We start from the raw sequence: 19,966 nt of genomic DNA, 5'->3' as shown, positions 1-19,966 counted from the left end.
CCTTTTCATCTTCTCAATTACTTCATTAAGAAAGCTTTTTATTTAAGCAGAATCCATTAAATAAATCATAGACAGCTTACAAGAATTTTCATTTTCATCTTTCAATACTCTGTCTCACAAACTATGTCCTGACTAGTTTGCTTTTCTATGTCAACACCCTATGTTTTGAACATAAATGACCATTCCCATCTACCCCTAGGTTAATCTTCCTATTTCAAGGTCCTCATTTCTTCTTTCTAAATATTATTCATGCTTCATCTCTCTCTCTCTCTCTCTCTCTCTCTCTCTCTCTCTCTCTCTCTCTCTCTCTCTCCCCACACACACACACCATATATCTTCAATTGGACTTGTAAACTCTCACAACATTTAGCAGAGGCTAAGCACAAAACCAGTGCTTATTTCACATTACTGCCAGATACTCTCCAGTCCTGCCAAACTACCACTCACAGTTACCACTGCCAAACCCCACCTCCCTTTTTCCTATGTGTACTTATTTACCTTATCCCCTGTGCCTACAATGCACAATTTCCCTTCCCTCTCCCATACTTCTACTGGTTGAAATCATAAGATCACAGACTGAGAGCTATAAGGGACTTCAGAAGCCAGTGAAGCCAACTCCCTTAATTTAGTTAATTAATTAATGAGGAAACTGAGGCCTAGGAAGTTAAGAGACTTTGCAAGCTTCTACATGACTTAGGCACACAAATTCCAGGCCCTTCTGCCTCCATGTCTAGCGCTATATCCACTATGCTGCACAGCTTCTTGATGCTTCCCAATCTTTAAGGGCTTCTCTCCATGCAGCTTTCCCTGCTCCCTTCAGCAGGAAATAGTCTTACTTGAAACTTAAGAATCCCTACAGAATAATTATCTATTCCTAAGAAGACCATCATGAGATGATCTTTTGATGAAATGGCAATCATAAAGTTGAAGGGTCTCAGAAATTCATCGAATCCCACATTCTAATTTTACATATGAAAAGATGTGTGCTTGGTTCTCTGCTTTTTAATATTTTTATTAATGGTTTGGATAAAAGCATAGACAGCTCACTCATCAATTGTAAATATCACAAAGTTGAAAAGAATAGCTAACATTCTGAATGACAGAATCAGAATCCCAATAGATCCTGAAAGGCTAGATCATCCAATAAGCTAAGTGGTAAATGTAAAGTCTAACTTTTGGGTTAAAAAAAATCAATTTTGCAAGAACAGGATGAGGAGGCATCAGTATTTCTGAAAAAGATCTGAGAACCTTTAATGTACTACAAGCTTGTGAGTCAACAGTGTGAAGAAAAATGGTAATGAAAATTTGGTTAACATTAAGAAAGGAATTACTTCAGCAACATAAATCTGCCCTAGTTAGACAGCAGATCTCTAGAGTTGTATTCCATTCCAGGAACCTCAGTTTTAAAGAAATCACCAATAAACAAGAGAGCATCCAAAGAGGACAGTAAAAGGCCTTGAATTCACATTTCATGAATGCAGGCTGAAAAAATTGGGGATGTTTAGCCTGAAGAAAAAGAGGGACATGGTAGTTATCTTCAATTATCATGTGGAAGAGAAATTAAATTCGTTCTATTTAGCTCCAAAAGGCAAAATCAAGAACAATGGGTAGAAAAGACAAATTTAGCTTTGGAATCAGGAAAAATTTCCTACCATTTAGAGCTGTCATAGAATGGGAAGCCTTGGCAAGTGGTGGGTTCCTCCTTATGGGAGGTCTTTGAGTTGAGGTTCAATGTCCACATGTTTTGATATGTTAATGATTCCTTTCATGTATGGATAGACTAGATTGCCACTTGAGTCCCTTGCAACTCTAAAATTATATGATTCTAGGACTTGAGAAATTGTAAAAAAAAACTCAACGAAGGCAAATATTAGTCAGAAATTGAACCCAGGTATTGTCAGTCAAAATTCTTTGCTCTTTCCATTATACCATGCTAATCTTCGTAAAATCTAACCCAATATTTTAGTTGTACCTCATTAATAGCTATTTGCATGCTTCTTATCTCCTAAATGATAAAATTATCATCTTATTGAAGGTAATTACTCAATAGTGTTAATCACTTTTTTATCTCCTAGTGTCTTACAGAAAGTAATTATTTAGGATCATTGCTTTAGTGCTGGAAGGAACCTTATAGATCAATGTTGGCAAACCTTTTAGAGATGGAGTGCCGTGCCTCCCACCCCAGGCTAGGTACACCCCACCACCCCCTTACCCCACGTAGGGGTGAGAAAAGCACTCCTATTGGGCTGCCGGGCAAAGGGGTGGGTGAAGTGAAGAATATCCTCAGTGAGTGTAGAGAGGAGGGGAGTAACCAGAGTACTCTGCTCCCCTCTAGCTTTGCCACCTGTGAGCTACAGACTTTCCCCATTGTGCACACCCATGGGGCTACTGGGCAGAGGAGCAGGGGATGTGAAAAAATGTCATCAGGTGTGGTGGAGAGGGGGAGGGGAGCAGCTCCACCCAAGTCCCTCTGCCTTTCTAGTAAGGAACTCTGGGGGCAGGGGGATGGCCATGTGTCCACAGAGAGTGCTCTTCGTACCATCACTTTTATGGATAATTTAGTTCAATTGCCTTATTTTGTAGTCCCAGAGAGGTGGGACTTTTCTAGGGTCATAGTAGAAGTAAGCAGCTGAGCTGTGTTTCACACCCAGGTCTTCTGACTAAAATTAGGAATCTGGTGGCCTTTCTAAAATACCGTGTTACCTCATAAGACTAACTTAAGAGCCTTTTAAAATTCTAATAATTTCTGAGATGACAACTGGATCCTCTGATGGATCCAAGAGGTCATTCTCTCGTACTTTCCACTATCTACCTGGGCCGTCCATCTGTTTTTTCACATTTCCACTTATTACAGAACAAGAGGACATTTTTGTAAAAATAGGTTTCCTCTATAACACACATAGATGGTGCTAATTTAAGGATGTGCCAACACCAGAAGAGAAAAACAGAAATAGTCGAAAATAGGGGTCTATAACCTGGGGTTATAGACCACAAACCCCCAAGAGATCTATGGATAGATTTCAGAGAATCTGTGAACCTCAATTGAGGATGGGGGGATCACATTTATTTTCACTAACCTCTATACTGAAATTTAACATTTCCATTATGAAAATAAATAACCAAGCATGATTCTGAGGAGTCTCTGATGCAAAAAAAAAATGTTAGGAACTCATGGTCTAGAAGGGATCACAGAAATGTTAGCTCAATGTAATCTTTATACAGTAGTCATAGAAATAAGTCAGACCTTAAGAAATCATAAATTCAATCCCCTCACTTTAAAGATAAAGAATTTGAGGCTAGAGACATTACATGATTTGACCAAGGTCACACAGCTAGTTAGTAATTCGATTCAATTCAAGATCTAAACACTAGACTAATGAGAGTAGCACTGACCACACCATATACAGGATCTAATGCTGAGATATAATGAAACTGCAATTACAGCTGGAAAAATTCCAATTACTGTTATAAAATCAGTTAAGTTCCTGACTGACCTTTTTTTAACATTTAATAAAATTTATTCCCAGGTTATCTCAGCCCCTCTTTCATGTTTGTTTTTCAGTTCATTCTCTGGAAGTGAACATACATAAGTTATCCTTCAAAAATTACTATTGTGGCTCTCTTAGTTCTAATTGGTTCACTCTTCATTATTTCATGTGATTCTTTTCAAGTTCTTAAAAAATTAACCTGCTTGTCATTTTAGGGGGCAGTAATATTCTAACACAATCATATAACACAATTTAACCAGTCATTCCCCAACTGACAGATATGCCCTCAATTTCCAGTTCTTTGACACCACAAAGAGAGCTGATATATATATACATATATATATATATAAAATATGTACATATATATGTTTTGAAATACATAGGTTCATTTCCTTATATCCCCAATCTCCTTGGGAAATACATCCAGCAATTCCATTGCTACATCTAAAAGTATACACAGATTTATAACTCTGGGCATAATAACAAATTGCTGTCCAAAATGGTTGGTTCAGTTTGTGGTTCCACAATGTATTAGTGTCCCCACTTTTCTACATCCCCTCCGACATTTGTTATTTTGCCCTTTTAATATTTTAGCCAACCTGATAGAGGTGAAATGACATCACATAATTGTTTTGATTTGCATTTCTCTGATCAATAGTGATTTAGAGCATTTTTTCATATACCTACATATATGGCTTTGATTTCTTTATCCAAAAACCATCCATATCTTTTGCCCATTTATTACCTAGAGGAAATCAAATTTTCTATAGATTAAAGCCCATTGGAATAAATTTATATTTAACACCATTTTAAATATTTCTGTGATAAATGTAATTGTTTTTAATATTTTCACAGAAACCAATGTTTGCATCAATTGTCTTAATGTGCAAAATGGACAGTCCAAAAACCGTATAAGGAAAACTACAATTCAATTGCTCTTCTCAAATGGATTTGTGATCTCATTTAGTTGTTCCCTCCAACAAGGCAGAGTAAAACCCACCCATGCCTGCCAGTCTACCCTATCTATGACCACTCAATGTTCTAGAAGCCTTTGTCATTTTCCCCTGACAAAGGTTAAAGTTATCTGAAAGCATTCCACAAAACAAAGTTTGGTATCAAAATCTGCCACCTTAACCTGAAAAGCTATGGCCTACCAGACAAGACATAAAACTATGAGTAGCCACTATGCTAAAAAATACAAACACATTATTTGCAACTATTTGGTCATCAAATGTCCATCTTTGTCAACACTTATAGATTACAGAGGTCCCTTGAGGAATAATCTGCATGCTGACATGCAGCCACTTTTATGTCTGTGCTATTTTCACAGTAATTTGGTAGCAACAAAAGTGTTCTCTGTGAAATGGGAAGGAGAGTTCATTTAAAAGTGAGTGGTGGAAGGAACAAAATGGTATGTGGCCTATCAAGTTGGCAGTTTCTGGTAGCTCTTCTTAAAACTGTTGTCAAACTACCTTGCGTCACCCTTCAGAGGCCTCTCCTGTTTCCTTAGTCACTCAGTATGAGAGAAAACTGAATCTTAAATATTTGGAAAAGGGTCAAGGACTGCTTGCTGAGAAGTGAGCAAGGAGTTCCTCCAAAAGATATAAATGCAAAAGTGCTTTGTACACAGTAAGCCTGTAAACATCTTTTAAATGAATATATCCTGCTACCACGAAAAAGGTTGTTAAATGAGGAGAAGGAGACTTGGCTTAGGGTATAGATGTATGAGAATTAGATACCTTTAGAAAAAAAATTAGAAAAAAATAGGAGAAAAGGCTCGGAGGGAAGAAGGAAATAATGCTCTCAATAACGAAGAAGAAATGAAGATTTCCATTGGGGATGGGAGAAAAGGAAATGGGTTCCAAGTAGAGAAAGGCAGAAGGTCCACAAAGGACACATTCTAGACGGGGGCAGTGTTGGAGATGGGGGGCTTACACGAATAGTGCATGACTACGAGAGAGGGCAGGCGACAGTGATAGGCAAAGTAGTCCTAACCTCGGAGACTTGGGGGAGGGGAGCCTCTCAAAGACTCGCGGGGCACAGATGCCTCCAGGGATTCTTCAGTCTAGAATCTTAAGAAGAGCCCGGAAAGGGAAGCTTTGGGGGTTGGAGGCTAGCCTTACCCTGACACCACTCAGGAAGCTCCCTGGTTTTAGGGTTGGACCCCCAAGATCCCCCGGGAAGCAGAAAGGTACTTCTGGGAGGCGTGGAAGCTAGCCATTCCGACGCAAGGGCTAGCCTCGGCTAATGGAAAGACGCAGGTATAGAGGCTAGCCCCTTGGGGGTTCCCAGGCTAGCCCCTCGAGAGAGGGATGGTGCAGACAGCTTTTCCCGAGAGCTTGGAAAGGGAGTTAATAATAAGAGGTTCACCCTGGGAGTGGGAGCGAGTCTTGCGGGGCTTTTAGGGGGTTCGCCCATAGGAAGGCAAGGACTGAGTAGACCTAGCCACGGAAGGGGGCGGGGCGGGGGGGGGTGTCTCGCGGCCGTTAAGGAGGCCGTTGGCAGGGCCCCTGGGGTGGGGGGAGTGGATGCGGCCCCTACCCCACCGCGCGCTGGGCTCAGCTTGGCGGGGCACCGCTCGCCTGCTCGCGCCTCCCCCCCACCCCCCCAGCCGCGCCCTGCCCCGTCAGGCCCGCGCGCCGCACTCACTCACCGGCCCCTCCGAACAGCAGAAATCCAAACACGCAACTGCCGCAGCGCCTCCCCCGCCTCCCTCTGGCCCCCCTTCCAGCTCACTAGCTCTGAGCCCCTCCCCGCCCGCCGCATAGGCTCCGCCCCTCGATGACTCCGGACTCGGCCAGGGAGCCGCGAGAGGTTCAGCACCCTGGCTTGGGCGTAGATTCTTCTCTACCCCCCACTCCTCTCCCTCCTCCTACCCCAGTCCTCCAATCCCCGAGTCTTCGGAGCTGCGTAGTCTCTTCCTCCCCCTCACTTCAGGGAGGGGCGGGGGAGGAGCGGAGTAGCCGGAGCTCTGGCAGTGACGGCTGCAGCAGAAGGAGCCAGCCACTGATGCAACCGCAGCTCCTGCAGATTCCCCCTAGGACGGACTCCCAACTGGGCCCTCCTCGCTGTCATTCAAACCCACCCCTCCAGCTGCTGGGGACCCTTAGTACCTTCCCCTCCCAGGCCGGGATTTTCCCTGCGCCACCCCCGCTCCTCGGGCCGTTCCGAGGCCACCATCCACCTTCCTGGGGGGTGGGGACTGGGAAGCTTGCTGAGTTTCAGTAGCATCTTCTGGCAGCTTCAGCCGCCGCCATCTCCCACTTTCAGGGCTTCTCTGACCCGGATTATTTGCATTTTTTTAAAGTGAGAGACTATATGGCAGCGTGTACCACCCTGTGGACGTCTGGAATAACGACCCTTAGTGGGGTCATTTGACAGAACTCCCACCCCCTCCGGTTACTTAATTGACGATAGAAAGCGGAATGCGACTAGCTCCACTGGTCAGCGTTTCCTAACATTTGTATTTCTAGAGCCCTATCAGGTAGCTGAACTATCAGGGGAAAAAAAAAAAGAGGTGGGAGGGAGCATATGGAAACCGATTTGGTCTTCCCGAAGCTTACATTCTCAAGTCTATTCTGAGGCGCACTAGTGCGTCTGGAATGAGAAAGATCTAAACTCAACTGCGCCCTCAAACATTCTACTAATGATCCTAGCTCAGTCACTTAACCTCTGTCTGCCTCAGTCTCCCCATCTGTAAGATAGGGATAGTAAGAGCACCTACCTCCCCGGGGAGTTCTGAGGATCAAATGAGGTAATATTGGACGCTTAGTGTAGTGCCTGGCACGTAGTAGATGCTGCATAAATGCTAGCTGCTATTATGATGGGAAGGGGTTGGACACATATAAGTAAACTTAACGTACAAGGTAATTTAAGGAGGAGGAGAGTATTAACCGGGGTAAGGGAGGGATGGTGGAAAAGGTTTAGAATTAGAAGGTGGTACCTGAGATAGGTAAGGATTCTAAGCGCGCCGAGACCTCCACCGTCATTGGTTGGATGAGTTGCCAGTCAGTACCAAGCCAACTTGCACAGAGCAGCCATTCCTTCAGGCCGCGGCTAGCGGATGTGCGTGACGTAACGTGACGCAGGTGGGCGGGTCCTCGGCTACATTTTTCGGGCTTCTAACTGTTCCTGTAGGGGGAGGGTGGAGGTCCTGTAGGCGTTGTGTAGTTTTCTGCAACATAGTTTTTGAGTCTGCGAGGTATAGAGTAAAAATGTTTGAAAGCAACTAAGGTATTTAAATACCAGGTGAAGTTCCGTCAAAGCTGGGAGGCCCTTTTTAGAGATAAGAGAGTCAGAGCCTTCTTATTCTACTGATGAGGAAAATGAGGCAGTGATGGAAATCATCAGAGGTCCCAAGGGCATCGTGGGATTGATGGACATCAAAAGGTCTCAAGAGAGGCCTGGTAGTCACCTGAAAGGGCAGCTGAGGGAGGGGAGGGAGACCCACCCTGTCCCTGACTATCTTTTCTCTAGGAGGCCCCTTCCCAAACCCCCAGGAGATTCTAGCTACCCTTCCACCTCTTTTAAAAAGAGTATTTGCACCAGGAGCCCACAAACTGAGTCAGAAAACATCAAGGCCTAAACATCTTTCACAGACCACACACAGACCTTTCTGCTAGTCTCAGGATGATGCCCCAATCATTTCCTCCCAAACTCTTACTTTCTCTTAGAAGAGCCACAGCAACTAGACAATTGGGGCTAAGTGACTTATACGGGAAGTATCTGAGGTGAGATTTGAACCCAGTTCCTTCTGATTCAGTGGACTGACAGCCAGGCCTTGGTCAAATGTGGCCTCCAACAATTCCTAGCTATGTGACTCTGGATAAGTCACTTAACTCCCATAGGGGAGGGGACCTCCTAGTTACCCCTCTCTCCACCATCCAGTTATCTTTACTTCCAAAAGGTTATTCCTTTTCAGTATGCCTCAGACATTATTATAGGGACCATGCTCTGTGCAAAATCCTGTTGGGCACTGAAGGAAACAACTGTGAGTCTGGTGGAATCTGCCCCTCATGGAGAGTAAGATTTGAATGTGTGCACACAAGTAAATAGCATACAAGATGAAGTATAAAAGTAAAAGAAAATTATAGGAGACTCTGAGAATTCACAGGATAAAGGAATCTCTTTTGGATGAGAAAGTCTTGATGAAAGAAAACTGATGATTGGATTCTTTAGACTTTTTTGATAAGGGAAACTCTTAGTTTCAATTACCTAGTTGTCAAGTTCTACCCTTCAACCTTTTTTCTGTAGTCAACACCTTTGACTGAACAATCACAGTGTAGAATCCTGTCCCAGGAGGTATAAATGGTATTTAAAAAGAAAAAGGAAAAGAAAAGAAAAAACAAGCTCATGGAGCCTTTCTAGCTATCTTCTGGGGTGGGAGGTGAAAAGGAAAGGACAGAAGGCACACAAACTATTCAATTGCTATTTTAGTGTTCACTAACAGCATATATACTTACATAATATAGAAATTAGCAGGATCTTTATGTAGTAACATTCAACATAGATCTACTACTACTCACAAATAAAAATACAAAAAGGCACACTTAGAATCACAGGATTTAGGAGAAAGAACTGGATTTGAAGTCAGGGAATTTGGATATGAGTCATTACTGTGTGACCTAGGACAAGTCACCTGGCCCCTAAGTCTCAGTTTCTTTGTCATTTGTAATAGCAACCTTAAAGGATTGTTATGAAGATTAAATGTAAGGAAAGGCAATGATATAATGGACCTCAGAGCCAGGAAGATCACTTCAAATAATCCTGCATCTGACACATACTGGCTTGTGATGAATGCTAGGCAAGCTATTTAACCTCTGAGTGTTAGACAACTCTAAAACTAAAAAAGACCCAGATATACTTTGGAAGAAGCTCCTCACCAAGCACTTCCCCCCACCCCCCACTGCACAAATGAATCAAAGGTCTGGTTAAAAAAAAAAAAGATAGTTTCAAAGAAACCGGGAAAGATTTGTATGAACTGATGCAAAGTGAAATGAATAAGGCCAGGGGAACAATGTTGGAAAGACAAAGAGTGAAGTGAAGATTTAGTACAAAATAAGATAGTTTAGGGTTTTGTTTTGTTTTTGGTCACAACTAATGTCTAAATTTGTTTTGCTTGTTCAAATCTGGTCTCAGACACTTCCTAGCTGTGTGACCCTGGGCAAGTCACTTAACCCCCATTGCCTAGCCCTTACCACTCTTCTGCCTTGGAACCAATACACAACACTGATTCTAAGATGGAAGGCAAGGGTTTAAAAGTAAATATTTTTTGAAATGATAAATTTGTTTTGCTTTTATGTTAGATTTCACCCTTCCCCAGGGTTCTCTAGGCCCCACTAAATGTAGAGGATAGATGTTCGTCTGCACCCAAGTTATATTATCTGATAACAATCAAATTCTTTTACATAGAAATATTTACTTCCAAAGGTATAATCATAAATATACAAACTTACTTCCCAACATGGGTAAGGCATAAAACTCCTCTCCCCTCTACTGTTCTGTTCAGCTGAGGGAAAGAGGATTAGGATCATAGTTCATAGTACCTTTTATTTTGTCCTAGAATTTCCCCCCATTGTATCAGAGATCAGTTCCCAAGAAGACCAAAATCTGTACAGAAATCATTCTTTGTTAAATTTATTTATGATTGGACTCTGAAATATATAATAGGTGGTCACCAGGGATATAAATTTCTAAATCCCAAGTGAATTACTAAAGTAAAATGAATTTATGGTATCTTATTTACAATAGAGGGAAGATACTAAGGAATGAGAGAGAAAACTCTGGCTTCCTCTGAGCCAGTTAGAAATTTTTAAGCCCCAGCCAGGGGAAGAGAGTCTTAAGAGAATGGGCCTTTCCTGGAGACTTCACGTCTCCAGAAAGGCAGGGTCACTAAGTCAGCATTTCACTCACCAATGATGACTGTCTAAATAAAAAGAAGTCTAGGTGTCTGTCTTCTGGTCACTCCAGAGAGCTCCTTCAATCTCCTCGAATTGAATTGAAATCTCCCCTTCTTCTGGTCTTTGGTCCTCTTAAAGATCTTTTTCTCTTGTGTCACCTCCCCTAAATTTCACATCTACCAATCACAGCAGACACTTTTCTCCAGGACTGCCCACTCTTTAGTTCTCACCTTCTTTGGTTAGATTATATCTTTTTGGGTTACTTAACACCTTTTTTGGTAAGTTCACCTTTTGTACTTAACACCTTTTTGTGGTTAGATATTAGTTACTTAACATATTTTTGTGGTAGATGTACTCAAAATACTGAGTTATCACCTTTTTGTAGATTAAAATCTAAAAATATATTGTGGATTACAATTCTAGCTTCACCATAAAAAGCTAAGTATCTTCATTGTTACCATCAGGAGATTACAATTTTATCTTCACAATAAAGGAAGAGCTAAGTACCTTCATTGTTACAATCAGAAGATAGCTAAATCCAATCTTCTCACCTTTTAGTATTCATTTTAGTATACCACTCCCTGATAACCCAGCCTCTGGCTACAGAGTCTTTCCCAAGCCTGCTTACAACCTGTCAGTGGATATTAAATGTCCTGCATTCTCCTAAAGGTATACAAGATCCCTGTGCTCTATTATTCTTGGGAGAATCATCTAGCACATTGATCCTCCCAGAGATACTGTCCCCAGAGCCCCAGGGTCCCGAATCTGTGTAGTATTTTGGTGCCTAGCTCTGTGTAGCAGCCAATTATTATTGGACCTGATAGGGTCCAATACTAAGGAATGGAAGAGGAAGACCACATTTTTTTCTTAATCTGAACAGGAACTGCTAATTTGAGTAGACCTGCATCAGAAGAATATGTGGCCCAGAATGACTAAGGTATATCAACTGGGATTTCAAAGGTGAATGGTTCCCTCACCTCCTGACTATCTGAAAAAAGGACAGAAAAGAAAGTTAAGGATTCCTCAGGCAATTCTAGCATCATAGAGCCATCTGGAGAGCATGGTATTGTGCCTATAAGTTTTCATAAAAGATCTCTAACAAATCTGTAGGAGATTCAGGCATTATTAGGAAAGAATGTTCTTCATCCCACAGATACCATATGAGGAGAAAGATTTAGGATGTTTTGAGGTGTTCCTGACACACCTACTACATTTAAAGAGGCAATAAGATTACATTCAGAATCAGATTTACTCACCAAAACTGACCTGGAAACTCCAGTATCTAAGAGGCAATCATAATATATCTTCCCAACTTTTAGGGTCATGTGAGGTTCTTTATTTTAGGGAAGTGAATGGACTGGAATAACTGGCATTAAAACATCAGGGTCAGGGAAATCGAAGGTTTCACCCCCAACTCTAAAACCTTCCCCCCCACACACCATCATAATGATCTCTGGCTATTCCTCTGGGGTCCCCAACACCAAGAAGGGTTCTTACACTGAGGAGTGTTCCCGCACTGAACATAATGAGGATAAAACCTATATTGCATGTTTTAGTGTGGGATATGATTTGCCTCATTCGAATTACTATTCCTATTTGAGTTCTTATTATTATTCCTCAAGCTTCTATTTCTATTTTCCTGATTCCTCTTCCTGCAACTCATAGCTACATGGCCTTACTTTCCACAAAAATAACATGTTAGTGGTTGGTTTGTGGATTTCATTAAAGGAGCTATGACTTGTGCCTGTTTTACAGTTGCTTCTTTAACTTGTTCCTTTATTTCTTTTATTCCTTAATTTTTCCTATATTCATTTTTATCCGTCATTAATCTCTCCACTAATTCAGTGTCCTCTCTAGCTTCCTTTTCATGGCCATCAAAGACATAAACCACTACTCTCTTTAATTTATTAAGGTCCATAGTAGACCAGTCAGGACATTTAGTCATAAAATATTTCCTATCTACCCTGTAGCAGTTTTTAACAAATTGTGTCCTTATGTGTTGTAAGGATAATATTAGGGTTGTGACCTAATCTAAATTAATTTTGGTTGCCAAGGAATATCCCAAATAAAATACCCAAGTCAACTTGGAAATTTATGGTGGTTTAATTATATAGAGGGAAGGAATTAAGGAGAAGAGAGAGGGAAAACGTATAGGATTTCTCCCGCCTGGCCAGGCCAGGGGGAATTCAAAGTCCTCAACCACGAGGTCTCTGAAGAAGATTAGTGGCTTTCTAAGAGGATGGTGTTTGGAAGGTAAAGGAGAAAGAATCAGCCTAAACTCCAAGAGAGCTCAGTAAAGATGCCTCACCTGACCTAGGCCATTCAGTTTCCTCTAGTATGGTATCAAGGAAAACACCACTAAACTTGGACAATAACAGCCTCCATGCCAAGATGCTGAAATGCTCAGCACACTGCCACCAGGCACCTCTCTGCCGCCAAAGAGGCCGGAGAGAGGAAGTGATGAAAAATATATAGACCATTTTTACATCACTTTTCTGTGTCTTAAATGTACCAGTGGTAGGTTAAGCTTGACTTAGGACAGCCCAGGGATCTGTCAGTTGTTTCTGATTTGTCATTTGCTAGCACATGTCAGTCATAGGCCATCCTCCTAAATACTTAATTTTAAGTATGGGTGTAGACATTCCTGTTTTGTTAGACTAAGTAGGGTGGAATACTCTAAAGTTCATAGTGTTTAACATCTTTTTCCCTAGAAAAATCTAGGTCCAGATATCTACATCCCAGCTTAATAAGCCTATCAATAAACTGAGATGGTTTCTCATTATCTTCCTGCCTTAAGTCTTTGAATTTAGTTCAAGTGCCTGACCTGTCAGAACAAACCATCATTGCCTTTAGTAATGCATTCCTAGCCTGACATAGATGTAAGGAATTTTCCTCTGAATTTGGGTCCCATGTAGAGTCTTCAGGCCTTTTCCAATGAATCTCCTCCTCTCCCTGAGCCTGATTAACAAAAAAAAGGACCTTATTTATTTCTCTTTCCCTTGGCAGGATGTGCATTAAATCCTGGATGTCTGTCCATGCCAGATTATAACTGCTGTAAATGCTTTCAAACTTATTCATAACTACAATGGGTTTCCCTTCAAAGGAAGGGATTTTTTTTTTGCTTTCTCAATCTCTCAATGTCTTATGAAGAAAAGGGTATATGATGTCTAATATTTACTAAATTCTCTCATAAGTGGGAACATCCTTTAGAGGGAACAGACCTTTATTTGAATTGTCTGTGGTTACTGGAGTATTTAATGTCTGGGTTATAGTTGAGTGCATGGGGGACGGGAGGAGTGATTGAGTAGGGAGGAAGGGGCTGATCAAGAGGTGGGGAGGCAGGGTGAAAGGAGTGGGGGTAGGGGTGAGGAGGAGAGTGGGGAGGAGATTGGTGTTGGGGTGGGGAGGAGAATGGGAAGGAGATCTCTTTCTTGATTAAAGACTTGGTTTTGATGACTACTTTAGTAATTCTGTGTTTTTCCAAGTTGATATTAGTAACAATTTTAAGGGACTTCCGGTTAAGATGGCGGCTTAGAGAAAGCTAAAGCTCAGATGTCCTGAAAACCCTTCCCGACCGATCTCAAACGATAAGCTCCTAAGGCGCCGAAATTCAAAACGATCAACAGCACAGACCCTGGGAACCCTCCTCCTGGACCTGGACCCGGATCAAAAGGTACGGCTCCCCTTAAAAGCCAGAACCCGAGATCACTCGGACCTCAGGGGTAGGAGCGCAGAGTCCAAGGCTCCCGGAAGCCGCAGCCCGGCCGGGCTCAGAGAGCAGAACCCTCAGGGCCTTCTACAGTCCCGGTGAAAGTTACTGCCTGGGGCTTCCGCTGCAGAGAGCTGGTCGAAACAACAGCAACCCTCAGGGCGGGCAAGACAGCCTCACGGGCTGGATCCTGCTATCCAAGTCTCAGTGAAAGTCCTCGCCCTCGGAGCTTGGGCTAGCTGCAGCCCATCCCCCCGCAGGCAGACGAAACAGCCTCACAGCCAGCGATTCTGAAGGCAACTTCCGGAAAGCGAGCCAGGGGAGAGTGTGGCCTCATGGTCCGACCCTTCCATTCCAGTTCCAGTGAGGCATATTCAGTTTAACCCAGGGAAAGCTCATAGAACCATCTGCCCAGGACTAAAGCCTCTGAACACCAGACAGAGACAAGAAAAACTAATCCTCACATTCAGAAATGGCAAACTCCACAGAACCACAGAAGCCCCAAAATACCAAGAAAAATAAGAAGAAAGGGGCGACTTTGGACACATTCTATGGAGCCAAAATACAAAATACAGAGCAGACAGAAGATAATATAAAAGAAAATGCTCCAAAACCTTCCAAAGGAAATGGAAACTCTCCACAAACCTATGAAGAATTTGAATCAGAAATGACCAAAAAGATGGAAGCCTTCTGGGAGGAAAAGTTGGAAATAATGCAAAAGAAATTCACGCATCTACAAAACCAGTTTGACCAAACTGTAAAAGAAAACCAGGCTTTAAAGGCCAGAATCAGGCAGCTGGAAGACAACGATCGTGTAAAAGAGCAAGAATTAATAAAGCAAAGCCAAAATACCAAGAAATTAGAAGAGAACATAAAATATCTCACCGACAAGGTGATAGATCTGGAAAATAGGGGGAGAAGGGATAATTTAAGAATAATTGGACTCCCAGAAAAGCCAGAAATAAACACCAAACTGGACATGGTGATACAAGATATAATCAAAGAAAATTGCCCAGAGATTCTAGAACAAGGGGGCAATACAGCCACTGACAGAGCTCACAGAACACCTTCTACACTAAACCCCCAAAAGACAACTCCCAGGAATGTAATTGCCAAATTCCAAAGCTATCAAACAAAAGAAAAAATCCTACAGGAAGCCAGAAAAAGACAATTTAGATATAAAGGAATGCCAATCAGGGTCACCCAAGACCTTGCAAGTTCTACTCTGAATGATCGTAAGGCATGGAACATGATCTTCAGAAAGGCAAGAGAGCTGGGTCTCCAACCAAGAATCAGCTACCCAGCAAAACTGACTATATACTTCCAAGGGAAAGTATGGGCATTCAACAAAATAGAAGACTTCCAACTTTTTGCAAAGAAAAGACCAGAGCTCTGTGGAAAGTTTGATACCGAAAATCAAAGAGCAAGGAATACCTGAAAAGGTAAATATTAAGGAAAGGGGAAAATGTTATCTTCTTCTTTTACTCAAACTCTCTTCTATAAGGACTACATTTATATCAACCTATGTATACTAACATGTGGGGAAAATGTAATGTATAAATAGGGGGTAAAGAAAGACCAAATAGAATAATCATTCTCACACAAAGATTCACATGGGAAGGGGAGGGGAAGAAAACTATAAGAAGGAGAGGAAGGGGGGGGGTTAATTCAACCTCAATCTCAGGGAAATCAGCTCTGAGAGGGAAAAACATCCAGATCCATTGGGATCTTGAATTCTATCTTACCCAACAAGGGTAAGGAGAAGGGAAAACCAAGGGGGGGAGGGGGAGAGGGAGAACAAAAAGGGAGGGAAAGAGAGGGGGGAGGGGGAGGGAACAAAAAGGGAGGGACTAAAAAGGGAAACATAAAGGGAGGGGACAAGGGGGACTGTTTCAAAGTAAATCACTGGACTAAAAGGTAGAGCCGAAGAAGAAAAGGTTAGAATTAGGGAAGGCAATCAAAATGCCAGGGAGTCCACAAATGACAATCATAACTTTGAACGTGAATGGGATGAACTCACCCATAAAACGTAGACGAATAGCAGAATGGATTAGAATCCAAAACCCTACCATATGTTGTCTTCAAGAAACACATATGAGGCGGGTTGACACCCACAAGGTCAGAATTAAAGGATGGAGTAAGACCTTCTGGGCTTCAACTGATAGAAAGAAGGCAGGAGTGGTAATCATGATATCTGATAAAGCCAATGCAAAAATAGACCTGATCAAAAGGGATAGGGAAGGTAATTATATTTTGTTAAAAGGGACTATAGACAATGAGGAAATATCATTAATCAATATGTATGCACCAAATAATATAGCACCCAAATTTCTAATGGAGAAACTAGGAGAATTTAAGGAAGAAATAGACAATAAAACCATACTAGTGGGAGACTTAAACCAACCATTATCAAATTTAGATAAATCAAATCAAAAAATAAATAAGAAAGAGGTAAAAGAAGTGAATGAAATCTTAGAAAAATTAGAATTAATAGACATATGGAGAAAAATAAATAGGGATAAAAAGGAATACACCTTCTTCTCAGCACCACATGGCACATTCACAAAAATTGACCATACATTAGGTCACAGAAACATAGCACACAAATGCAGAAAAGCAGAAATAATGAATGCAGCCTTCTCAGATCACAAGGCAATAAAAATAATGATTAGTAATGGTACATGGAAAACCAAATCTAAAACTAATTGGAAATTAAACAATATGATACTCCAAAACCATTTAGTTAAAGAAGAAATCATAGAAACAATTAATAATTTCATCGAGGAAAATGACAATGGCAAAACATCCTTTCAAACCTTTTGGGATGCAGCCAAAGCAGTAATCAGAGGTAAATTCATATCCCTGAATGCTTATATTAACAAACAAGGGAGAGCAGAGATCAATCAATTGGAAATGCAAATGAAAAAACTGGAAAGCGATCAAATTAAAAACCCCCAGCAGAAAACCAAATTAGAAATCCTAAAAATTAAGGGAGAAATTAATAAAATCGAAAGTGATAGAACTATTGATTTAATAAATGAGACAAGAAGCTGGTACTTTGAAAAAACAAACAAAATAGACAAGGTACTGGTCAATCTAGTTAAAAAAAGGAAGGAAGAAAAGCAAATTCACAGCATTAAAGATGAAAAGGGGGACAGCACCTCCAATGAGGAGGAAATTAAGGCAATCATTAGAAATTATTTTGCCCAATTATATGGCAATAAATACACCAATTTAGGTGATATGGATGAATATATACAAAAATACAAACTGCCTAGACTAACAGAAGAGGAAATAGAATTCCTAAATAATCCCATATCAGAAATTGAAATCCAACAAGGCATCAAAGAACTTCCTAAGAAAAAGTCCCCAGGGCCTGATGGATTCACCTGTGAATTCTATCAAACATTCAGAGAACAGTTAATCCCAATACTATACAAACTATTTGACATAATAAGCAAAGAGGGAGTTCTACCAAACTCCTTTTACGACACAAACATGGTACTGATTCCAAAACCAGGCAGGTCAAAAACAGAGAAAGAAAACTATAGGCCAATCTCCCTAATGAATATAGATGCAAAAATCTTAAATAGGATACTAGCAAAAAGACTCCAGCAAGTGATCAGAAGGATCATTCACCATGATCAAGTAGGATTCATACCAGGGATGCAGGGCTGGTTCAACATTAGGAAAACCATCCACATAATTGACCACATCAACAAGCAAACTAGCAAGAATCACATGATTATTTCAATAGATGCAGAAAAAGCCTTTGATAAAATACAACACCCATTCCTATTAAGAACACTAGAAAGCATAGGAATAGAAGGGTCATTCCTAAAAATAATAAACAGTATATATCTAAAACCAACAGCTAATATCATCTGCAATGGGGATAAACTAGATGCATTCCCAATAAGATCAGGAGTGAAACAAGGATGCCCATTATCACCTCTACTATTTGACATTGTACTAGAAACACTAGCAGTAGCAATTAGAGAAGATAAAGGAATTGAAGGCATCAAAATAGGCAAGGAGGAGACCAAGTTATCACTCTTTGCGGATGACATGATGGTCTACTTAAAGAATCCTAGAGATTCAACCAAAAAGCTAATTGAAATAATCAACAACTTTAGCAAAGTTGCAGGATACAAAATAAACCCACATGAATCATCAGCTTTTCTATATATCTCCAACACAGCTCAGCAGCAAGAACTAGAAAGAGAAATCCCATTCAAAATCACCTTAGACAAAATAAAATACCTAGGAATCTACCTCCCAAGACAAACACAGGAACTATATGAACACAACTACAAAACACTCGCCACACAACTAAAACTAGACTTGAACAAATGGAAAAACATTAACTGCTCATGGATAGGACGAGCCAATATAATAAAAATGACCATCCTACCCAAACTTATTTATCTATTTAGTGCCATACCCATTGAACTACCAAAATACTTCTTCACTGATTTAGAAAAAAACATAACAAAGTTCATTTGGAAGAACAAAAGATCAAGGATATCCAGGGAAATAATGAAAAAAAACACATATGATGGGGGCCTTGCAGTCCCTGACCTAAAACTATATTACAAAGCAGCAGTCATCAAAACAATTTGGTACTGGCTAAGAAACAGAAAGGAAGATCAGTGGAATAGACTGGGGGAAAGCGACCTCAGCAAGACAGTATACGATAAACCCAAAGATCCCAGCTTTTGGGACAAAAATCCACTATTCAATAAAAACTGCTGGGAAAATTGGAAGACAGTGTGGGAGAGACTAGGAATAGATCAACACCTCACACCCTACACCAAGATAAATTCAAAATGGGTGAGTGACTTAAACATAAAGAAGGAAACCATAAGTAAATTGGGTAAACACAGAATAGTATACATGTCAGACCTTTGGGAGGGGAAAGGCTTTAAAACCAAGCAAGATATAGAAAGAATCACAAAATGTAAAATAAATAATTTTGACTACATCAAACTAAAAAGCTTTTGTACAAACAAAACCAATATAACTAAAATCAGAAGGGAAACAACAAATTGGGAAAAAATCTTCATAGAAACCTCTGACAAAGGTTTAATTACTCATATTTATAATGAGCTAAATCAATTGTACAAAAAATCAAGCCATTCTCCAATTGATAAATGGGCAAGGGAAATGGATAGGCAGTTCTCAGATAAAGAAATCAAAACTATTAACAAGCACATGAAGAAGTGTTCTACATCTCTTATAATCAGAGAGATGCAAATCAAAACAACTCTGAGGTATCACCTCACACCTAGCAGATTGGCTAACATAACAGCAAAGGAAAGTAATGAATGCTGGAGGGGATGTGGCAAAATAGGGACATTAATTCATTGCTGGTGGAGCTGTGAACTGATCCAACCATTCTGGAGGGCAATTTGGAACTATGCCCAAAGGGTGCTAAAAGAATATCTACCCTTTGACCCAGCCATAGCACTGCTGGGTCTGTACCCCAAAGAGACAATGGACACAAAGACTTGTACAAAAATATTCATAGCTGCGCTCTTTGTGGTGGCCCAAAACTGGAAAATGAGGGGATGCCCATCAATTGGGGAATGGCTGAACAAACTGTGGTATATGTTGGTGATGGAGTACTATTGTGCTAAAAGGAATAATAAAGTGGAGAAGTTCCATGGAGACTGGAACAACCTCCAGGAAGTGATGCAGAGCGAGAGGAGCAGAACCAGGAGAACATTGTACACAGAGACTAATACACTGTGGTATAATCGAACGTAATGGACTTCTCCATTAGTGGCGGTGTAATGTCCCTGAACAACTTACAGGGATCCAGGAGAAAAAAACACCATTCATAAGCAAAGGATAAACTATGGGAGTGG

General features: G+C 40.9%; 1 protein-coding gene across 4 annotated transcripts in view; it reads right to left on the bottom strand.

The window, feature by feature from the left end:
• Window positions 1-7,587, bottom strand: part of NT5C2 (5'-nucleotidase, cytosolic II) — a 120,246-nt gene extending 112,659 nt beyond the window's left edge. The window contains exon 1 of one of the 4 annotated variants that reach the window (XM_007479086.3): window positions 7,432-7,587. The gene's annotated coding sequence lies outside the window, so the exon portion shown is untranslated. Of the gene's footprint in view, window positions 1-6,141; window positions 6,273-7,431 lie in introns of those variants that run through there. The other 3 variants (XM_001369063.4, XM_056804599.1, XM_007479087.2) reach the window with 3 other exon arrangements.
• Window positions 7,588-19,966: the final 12,379 nt, after the last annotated feature.

This window comes from Monodelphis domestica, chromosome 1 (genome assembly GCF_027887165.1).
Source record: "Monodelphis domestica isolate mMonDom1 chromosome 1, mMonDom1.pri, whole genome shotgun sequence".
Classification (NCBI taxonomy): domain Eukaryota; kingdom Metazoa; phylum Chordata; class Mammalia; order Didelphimorphia; family Didelphidae; genus Monodelphis; species Monodelphis domestica.
Note: the sequence above shows the minus strand (reverse complement) of the source record. Positions and strands in the feature narration are given on the sequence as shown.